The sequence below is a fragment of the Acomys minous genome, assembly GCF_964271855.1.
Source record: "Acomys minous genome assembly, chromosome: 1".
Taxonomy (NCBI): domain Eukaryota; kingdom Metazoa; phylum Chordata; class Mammalia; order Rodentia; family Muridae; genus Acomys; species Acomys minous.
Genome location: NC_140483.1, coordinates 140780007 through 140790241, shown reverse-complemented (window position 1 = coordinate 140790241; position 10235 = coordinate 140780007).

The following is a 10235-nucleotide window of genomic DNA, read 5'->3' as shown; positions in this document are numbered from 1 at the left end:
TGATCCATGAAGGCCGGGAAGGAGGAGTCAGAGAAAGACAGAAAGAGGAAGAAATAAAAGGGTGGGGGTGGGGTAGGGTGGGGTGGTGGAAGGAGGCAGGAGAAAGAGATGGGGGTGTAGGGGGTGAGATGGGGGAGGGAGAGAGAGAACATAGGAACAGAGGGAGAGCTGGGGTGGCGGCAGGCCCTTTTATCTGGCACACACCTGGCGCACACCTGGCACACCTGGTGGCGACAGGTGATGACTTAAGCAGTTGCTAGCTAGGTCCCTGAGGGCAGGGCAGCAAAATCGCTACCCTTGGTGCAGCTGTGGGGTGTGAAGTCAGAGGTCATATTTGACATAATCTTGCATTCCTTGTGGCATAATACGGAATTTTTTAAAATTAGGAAGCCAAAGTAATCTGGGTGCTGGGGTGTCCTAGACAGGGAAAAGAAGGTACTGCAGGTGCTAGTGAGGGGACAGTCACATTAACCAGCAGACAGATGGTACAGAGCTATGTTTGAGGTTGTTGAAGCGAGAAATACAGAAAGCAGCTTGAAATATCGGTCTGAATTATAGAGAAACTGAACAGAATCTGAGAGCCAGACGTGTAACCAATTGAAGAGAGATTCCAGCATAGGCCAGTGTGGGGCTAGGCGTAGTCAGCGTAGACCACTCAGGTGCTTAGAAATTGCAGGCTTCAATCATGAATAAGTCAGCCTAATTTCATATCCGAGCCCCTCTTTTTATAGTCTGAGAGTAATGTAATTTTATCTGTTAGACTTTACTTTCTGTGGGCTGTGAAATGACCTTGGGGCACAATCCAGCCCTCGGCGATCTGTCTATGTAGATTACTGCGGAGGCTGCACCCTCCTTTCAGTTTCCTTCCCAGCCTTGCCATGAGAGGCTGCCCGTGGCTTTGTCTGCGTCGAATAAGCTCCACCTGGCTCTTCTCCTTAGGGTTTTCTGTCAGCTCTCATGCCGTAAGGAAACAGGAAGCCATTTCACTCTTCCTCTCTCTCTCCTTCTAGCTCAGGGTCTTCTAGTCTGAAGCAGTTTGGAGGGCAAGAAGGTCAGTCCGTGCCGTCTTGTTCCTCATACTCTCTCCTTCATTACTCCCCAATCTACTCTTCAGGGCTTAACCACGGTTTTCCACGGGGAGGGTAGAGGTCACGTGGCCTTACCGGCTATTTCTGGTTTAGGACCCTGATGCCATTATGAGGTCCTGGAGTATCACGGCCCCTACTAGCTTGTTGAACTAAGGGAAAGAAAAAAATACATAAGGAAAAAAAAACCCCAGTATATCTCACAACACAATCTAGCTTGTGTTAAAATAAGGAGAAAATAAGCAGACCTGTAGGCTCCAGAATATGGAGGGGCCAGGAGCAAAAGGAAAGGTGATCCCCAGGGATCCAGAGTGCCCTAGAGGAAGGAAGCACATGGGACACTTAGAAGCTCCTGTGACAGCAGTGGGCAGACAAGATGGCAGGCACACATTCGAGGGGTGGGCAAGTGGCTTCAGAGCCACCTGTCTTCAGTCATGCCTGTGGTAGTCTATGATGGGGAGGAAGGCCCCTGCCAGAGTCACATAGAGCTGTCTCTGCTTGGTGCAGGGTCATGTTGTGCCACTTGCACCGTTTTCTTGAGCAGGCTCCCCTTGTCTCTTCCTGTGATTGCCAATTCTCCTGGAGTGCAAGTTCCTTGGGCGGAGCAACGCAATTTATATTCATAAATCTTCAGCTCTTAGCACAGTATCTGACACATAGCAGATTCTAATTTAAATTTAACAAATGACTGAAAGTCAAGCTTTCAAAAGAATTGTCACATTGACCAGAAATAGGGCTGAAATTACGTAAAATCTCCAGAACTTCCCCCCCCCCCCACTGCCTTCTGTGCTGGACAGGAGCAGGAGTGCTGGGCAGGGTTCTTCTTCCTGGTGGCTCGGTTCCTTTGTGCTTGTTGATAAAGGTGGCAAAGTGAAAACTAGGATCTGGGCATTTGTACCCCCACCAAATACAGACACGAGATTCTTAACACATCTTGGTGACATTTAATTCATGGATGCAATTCAGTAACAAACCAATTTATCACAGATACATACACTCTCTGATAAAAGCATTTTTACTCTGAGACAGGATAGCAAGCAAAGAGAAAATATACGAGCAGCGTCTTATATTTAATTACTTACAGTCTAGCAGTTATTGAGGAAAAAAATTAAAAGAATGAGTGTTTGAAAACAAAACAGATTGGGGACACAGGCTTCTATTTATTTAATATCATGGGCCGTCACAAGATTCCCAACATACTCTGTTTAAGCTGCGCCTGGTGGTACACACCTATAATCCCATCACTCAGGAGGCAGAGGCAGGAGGATCTCTGTGAGTTCCAGGCTAGGCTGGTCTACAAAGTGAGTGCAGGACAGCTAAGGATACACAGAAAACTCTGTTTCAAAAAACCAACCAACCAACATACCAACCAAAAAAAGAAATGTTTCATTGGATCCTATAAAGTACAAAGGCTTATGTTTAAAAAAAAAAAAACATTCAAACCACAAATATAACAATATTTAGGGTGGGGCCTAGGAAATGCTGATAGCTTAGTTCCCGGTAAAAATAAAGGTTTAAGGAGGTGAGGGAAGATTTTTGAAACATTAGGATTCACCATTTCCATTTATGAAGAAGTGTATAATTTCTTGCCAAGGAATTACACACAGCAGACTGAATCCGTTTTTAGCCTGTAAATCAAAGTTGGAGAGCTCCACAGTTTGGAACCATCTCGGCTGTGTTTGAGATTGCTAAGGGGCTCTTAGGTGAAAGGTGGTCTGTAAATCTAAATAAATATTCTTGTTATTTCGTTCTCGCGCTGAATTATGTTGTCAGGAGCACAGTCATCTGGAGCTGGAGTGCGAGCATGGGGGAAATGCGTGGCAACCTAAAGATTACATTTCACAGCTGTAAACACCCAAAAGAACTTCTGGCAGAGAACTGTCAGCTGTAAATTCACAGCCCACACAGGCAGCCAATCTTTGCTGGAAGAAGAGAAGCTCTTGGAAAATATGTTTTTCTAAAGTTTGATTTCGAAGAGGAATCAGATTTATGTATTTTTAGCAAGCATGGGGGCAGTGAAGGGGTTGACATAGAGGGAATATCAGAAGTGCTTTGAGAGACCTGGAGATTTTTCTTTGCTTTGTTTTCCCCTCAAACACGTCCATTTCTGTTTCTTTATATAATTAACCATCTGGGTTGGGATAGCTGGTGAAATCATATTTTACCTAGTGCTAACTGGGTACTTGTTTTAGTGTTGGTGTCTGGGGCACCATAGACTAGACAGATGTTGAAGGGTTAGGCCTTGCCATTTTGTAATGTCTGGGCAAGGGAAAAAGACCAACCAAAAGAAAAACAACAGGGGATCATCCTTACAAGGATCCATCATTAGAGGTTGGAACAAGTGGTTCTGAGTGTGTGGGCTGCCGCCTGCAGCACACAGAGTTCCAGAGACTCTCCTTGTGGTGTGATACATAGAGGAAGAGCGTTCTCTGACAGCTTGCGTGCGTGCTGCAACCTTGCAGGTCCGAGGTTCTGTCACTGGATCAAGTTGAATTTCGAGTTTGGCTTCCACTTGGCTTATGCCTGCTCAGGAGACTCTTAAGATCCTTATGCACCCAGTTTGCTCCTGAGCTGGATAAATTATCTTTTTGGAAAGGAGGGAGAGAACACCAGCAACACTTTATTTACTTTTAATTTATTTATTCTGTGCACACATTCTCTCCAATGGCCTCTACCAAACACAAGTGCCCCTCCACGCATATATTCCCTGCTGCATTTAACTAGTGGTTCCCATATGTGCATGGCTAAAGCATCTGTTATTTACTTGAGCAAAGACAGCTTATCACTGTTTCCACTTCTGTCTTCTACGTGGCTCCAGGGCTTTACCTACCTGGGTGGTGAGGTGCTGTTTTTGACAAAACAAAACAAAACAAAACAAAACCTCAATCGTTAAATTTTACCAGTGAAGACTCAGGAGCCAGATGCTGGAGTGAAAAGCATGCTAGCTCAGAGAGGCAGAGAAAGCACCCAGCTGGCCTTCCTCCTCACCTGAAGTCCCCAAAGAAATGCCCCTCTCCCATGCCATCTCAAACAACCTCCTCCAAACTGGATGCCCCACCCTTCTACTTCCTGTGCTTGTTTCTACCCATCCTCCTGACTTCCTCTTTCTGTCTACAGTTTTTTTTTCTTAATAATCCTGTGTTCACTTCCTGTCAACTCATTTGCTTGCTCTACCTCTTGACCTATGGTTGACTTTATTTAATCCTGTTTACAACATTCAAGCAGAAAGCTCTGGAGTTAAAGGTATGTGCTAAGGTTGAGCCACACCACAACTAAAAGCAGGCTTTTCCCCCCAAGTCAATAACACAATCTCGGGATTCACAGTGTGATCAAATATTGTTGACACTTAAACTCTATTTTATTTGGAGTTTGACGCCTCTACCTCCCTCCCACTAGCCCCTTAACACTAGGTATGAGAAAGCATGTTACTGGGGAGAATGGGCAGAGACCCCTCAATTTTTCCTGGCTGTTTAGGGTCAATGGGGGTTTTTTTGGGGGGGGGGCAATACCAATGTCTGTTAACAGCAAACGCAGCAAGCAGTACCTCCGAGCCGCAGTGTTGAAATGTTTCTCTGTCTGCCACACTGATCTCTGGTCTCTCCAAACTGCCACATACCTCACACCCGCACCGCAGGCCACACCTCTCCCCACACTCTCCTACTTGTTCTCCTCAGAGTCCTAGACCACGCTCCCCTCTGTGCCACACAAGCAGGCTGTCACCAGCTGGCAAAGACCATGCCCCACACAAGACAATTATAAGCCGTAGACAAACGAAAGCCCAAACTAAAATCCCACAATTGGGATTAAACTAAAAACATATCTACATATCATAACTGAGCTTGCAAAGAACCCAAAACTTCTATTACAAAATATCCTGCAACAGTGAGGGAGTGAAGAAAGGACAGACACACAGATGGGGCAAGACTAGGATTGCGTGCACTATGCCCTCTGCTGGAGAAGCCTCGGCGCTCTGGAAGCTCACTTCATTTATTATGTACAGTCGATCAGGGTGATCACACACATAAACAAGGACTCAGGGCCACTGTGTGGAGAACGCTACAGTGGACATTTCTGTGCACACTGTCAACCTTCACAGCAGGACCAAAGGAAGGTTTTGCCACCCCTCTGAGCCTCACCTGAGGGAGGATTTCCCACTCTCCTGGGGCTGAGGCATTGCTTTATAACATGGCTGTTCCTATGTCAACAGCACATATCCACCTAGGAATCCCCTCACTCAGGGCTTCCATCACCATGAATATGACTCTCCCAGTAACCTATAATGAGTCCTGTCCCATCCATGATGGAATGCTGACAAGCCCAGTCCTGTGCAGGTCCTGTGCAGGAAGGTAGCAAGTATTACTGTGATGTCATGGGTACAGAAGCTATGCCAAGTCCAGAAGACAACATTTGGCAGCACTCGGTCCCATCCTCTGACTCTGACAGTGTTTCCACAATATTCTTTGAACCTTAGAGGGGGATCCAGAAGCCCCATTTAGGACTGAGTACTCCATGGTCATTAATTGTCATCACTCTAGCAGTTATGAGTCAGGCACACACCATTAAAGAAGCTTCTTTGGGCAACGCTGAGAGCCTTGTCTATGGGTATAATTATGAATATTTAGAAAGCAGTTTGACGTGATGATCATTTAGCAAAGCAACAATAATAGATTCCCCTCCAGTGCCTGTTAACCCCTACCCCCCCTGCCACAAGCTTTTACCTAGTTTTATCGCATGAGATACAGATCCCTTCTGTGGAGTAAGCCCTAAGTTCATTCAGGAAGCAGTTGATTGCCTCCGTAACTGTCACGCCACCATTGCACTGATGGTTATAGCTTGCTTTGCAGGCTGCTATGTGAGCAGTCAGGGTCCACAGCTGGGTTGGCCTGTGGATGACTTTTCTTCCCTCAGCAGCCTGCATGGTACCTTTTAGCATCGTGAAAGCTAGAGAGGGCGTTCCAGCTTGCATTCCCTATGTCCTGAAAAGCAACGCTTGGGCTTTTGAAAAAAATCATTAAAAAATTAGCATTCAAATTAAGATAAAATATATGCAAGAAAGCTTAAGAGGAAAACTATGCTTAACCTCCTTATCAGACTGAACCCTAAACCCTAACCTCGGAGGCAATCACTGTTGAATCTAGCTGCTGCTTCTGCCGCTTACAGTCAGAATGCTAGTGATTGTGCTTGATTGGCTGGATTAAACGTCACCTCTTCTTGTCACAGTAAATGAAGGGCTTGTTGTCTCATTAGCATGCGTACTTCAAGGTCACAACCCCTAAGCAGTATTATCCATTCTTTCGGTCCAGCTATTAGTGCTATGGCGGTGTTACTGTGGAGACACAGTCTCGTGCACAGTAGCACACCATATCATGTCTCATGTTGTCCACTCACGTTGGAGTTGATTCCTGTTGCTTTTCGACGTGTCATTTCCCCCTGCCCCCCAATGGTGCAAGGTTTCTGTCACCGTCTGTACCAGCATTTTCCACATTCACAAACAAACCAAACCCATCTTCACTTTTCATAGTGTTCTTCTTGGGGACTGGACAAACCCACTCTGCTTTGAAATGCCACTTGAACTTTCTTTAGTATTAATCTGGCTTGCATGTTTGTTGGTTTTCATTGTGCTGGTGTGTATGTGTGTGTGTGTGTGTGTGTGTGTGTGTGTGTGTGTGTGTGTGTGTGTGTGTTTTGGACCTTTCTTGCAGCCTTAGGTGGTGTGAAGAAAGCATACATTTTAAGATTTGGGTGTCCCGAAATGTCTTTCTTTTACATTTCCTTAATAGTTAGGGTCCAGGATTTCACCTTGAACATATTCCCTACTAACCACTGCACTTTCTTCTACTTCACATCGAGGAAAAGAACGAAGTCACTCTGACTTTGTGCATGACCTGTTTTTCTTTTCTTTAGAGGCTTAATTTTGCTTCTCCTCATTTCTGACGTTTTCAGGGAGCACTGTGAACGTTGAAAGGTGTGAAACTTTCCGTCAGTCACTATAAAAACTATGGCCACTACTCCTACTGCAAAAGACAAGGTAAAAAGAACACAGCACAGTGGATCAGGCTTGACGAAGAAGAGTGGCCCCCTAGCCAGAGCTGCAACTGGATAGGATGGAGGTGACGTGGGAAGCACCCAGCAAGGCCTGCCTGTCCAGGTGCATCCCGGCTTCTCTGCGCAGCATCCTTTCCTTTGCGAAAGGGGTAGAACCCTTTCTGAATGATTGTATTCAAGAAACAAGAGATAAAGATGAAAGTGACATTTCTGGGCTTTATCATTTATTTCGAGGGACTTGCCGTAGGAAGGAGGATTTTGGTTTCTTTGACACTTTAGGAAGAGACAGAAGTTCAGGGCCATACTTTGGGTTAGCATATTCTGACCTTCAGCTGTTCTGTGCTATTGGCCTCTTAGCAATTGTTGTGATTGACCACACCCGTCTAGAGACCCAGTTTCTTTACTTTTAGGGAATAAAGGCTTTTTATAATTTTTATTTGGTGTGTGCGTGCACCCCCACATGTGCATGTCAACCAATGTGTGTAGAGATCAGACTGGTAACTCAGTGCTCTCTACCGTGGGTTTCAGAGACCGCACACTGGTCATCCAGCTTATGCGGCAAGCACTTTGTATGTGCCTCGCCATCCTGGCTCAGCCCTAGGGAGTCTTGTTACGAGAAAATTATGTCATTTATAACCGTCTCCTTGCTTCCTCTTTGCAGAGCTCCCGTTAGCCGCACGCAGCCCTGGTCCCTCTGGCTTCCCTGCCTGGCTGGGTGTTCTGTCCGTCTCTTCATACAGTTGACTCCTCCGATTTCTTCTCTTTATTTCCCAGTGCGTACATTATTGCAGCAGCAACAGAAAAAAGAAAAAATTAGGGAATTTTGTTTAGATCTCTGAGTTATGAATCGGTTTCTCTGTCTGTGCCTGCTTCCGTGGCTCTCATATTGGAAGCATCCCTCAAGTGTCTGCCACCCTCGGCTGTCTGCTTAGATTCATAAGGAGGCATTAAAAGGAGATTGAAATCTGGTGGGGGAGGGGTGAGGATGTACGGGGGTGTGCCCACTGCTCCACTTGTCAGGGCATTTGTTTATTTTCTACAAATGCTAGTGGTGTGTGTGTGTGTGTGTGTGTGTGTGTGTGTGTGTGTGTGTATGTGTGTGTGTGTGTGTGTATGTGTGTGTGTGTGTATGTGTGTGTGTATGTGTGTGTGTGTGTATGTGTGTGTGTGTGTGTGTGTGTGTGTGTGTGTGTGTGTGTGTTTTGGCTATTGAGAATGAGCCTTGCATTTCTTGCCTGGAGACTGAAACTGAAGTCCAGTTGCTCAATTGTATTTGTTTTGTTGTTGTTGTTGTTGTTGTTAAACCAGAGTTAAGAAACAAAACTAGGGTCCAACTCTTTATGCTATGGCTTACCACTTAATCTCTTTATTTCTGCTTCTTATCCTGTTCCAACATCAAGTGTTGCGATGCTGAGACTAAAGAGTTCTATGTGGGAGTGGTTTCGGGAAAGGCTGACTCGTGTGGTGGGCAAGGCAAGGAGGAGTCTCATGAGACCGGGTCTGGGTTTGCCCTGAGATGTCCCCCTGCCCCTTTGACAACCTGAGCTCTGTGACGTGGATTTATGGGAGCAATGACCTTCAGGAGCCTTATTTCTTTTCAGTATTATTCTTTCACCAGCCTGGCTACTCCTTCTTCCTCGCGGAGTCACAACCACACTTCCTTCCCTCCTCTGTCAATATTTCTTCAACTGGTCATTTGTTCTCACGGGCCAGAAGCCAGGCCTTCCGCTGTCACTTGGCGAGGGCCGGAATCTCTGGCTTGCTGCCCTTCAAAAGTTCTCATTAGTCTGGTTCTGTAAGGGCTCCCAAGTTTCTGTTCATGTCCAAACAAGCCACGGGCCTCCAGCAAAGCACGCAGATGCTCTGGCTTTCAGCTTCTCGATTGTAAAACAAAAAACAAAAGACACCCCTCCCCCACGAAAGATCTGTAGACTGCAAAGCACATGCTTGCTTGTCAATCTCTTGGTCGGCTGCCTAAAAAGAGAGTGGACGTGTGAGAGTGATGCGGTGAAAACAAAAATGGGCTAAGAATTGAATGCACGAGGAGTAAAACCAAGAAATGGAAAAATCCTCTTTTACAAATGGAGAAAAGAGTTACCTTCTCTCTCAGCCCGGCTTCCACAGTGCAGAGTGAAAGATGAGGCTTTCCTGCATCACCCTTGGACACCCCATGTGAAGAAGAGGCTGTCCGTAGTGTTCTTTGGCAGCCTCAGTTTGAGACCGCTCTTAAAATTTGTCTACTTAATTGCAAATTTGCGTTCTAACAATATAAATCCACAGCCTCCTACACTGTCTGTTAGGCTTTATTACTTGTATAAAGGACAACAGTGAAGAGAAGTAGAGAGGAAATGCTAAACGCAGTCATGGTTTTGAGGCACGCATTGCAACTTGCCAGAATCCATGGCACTGCACAGTGGAGCTGTCACAATAGGACGCTAGACGGTGACATGCAGAGGATGAGGAGGTGCCTTGTAAAACACTAACATTTCAGGCAGACGTAGGGAGCCGCGATAATCATTGCCCATCTGTCTGTGCCTCGCTTTGCTCATCTGTAGATTGAGTCATTGAGAGATTCAATGACTATTGCAGGATAAGCTTGCCATGGCTCAGCTCTCCCATCAAACGCGGCTGACGCCTCGGGGTAAACAGTTAGATATCCAATTATCTGAAAATCTCATGCATCATTGAAATAGGCAACCCGTAACATGATATGTCTGAGGAGGGACCCCAAATGCTACCAGCCCTGCCTGTCTGAGCTACACATTGTCTGCTCACTGCCTGAAAATCGGCCTTGGAAATCAACTTCCACTGGAGAGTAGTCACTGGAAAGCAAAGTGTAAATTTTGCCTGGAACATTAACACACTTGAACTCTATTATTTACGTTTCATTTCAAATTATTTCAGCTGAAGGGACTAGAATCCTGTGAACAAGGTCAGAGTGGGCCACTACTCTATCCGTTTTTGTGGAGCAGTCCCAAAATTTAACCCTGTTTAGGCTTCTAGCTGAATAACGCAACGAGATTTAAAAGTCTTAGTAGTAATGGTGCTTGGTTACTAGCGACGTAACACTATCAAACTAGGACATGTACTGCTGAAGTGAAAGTC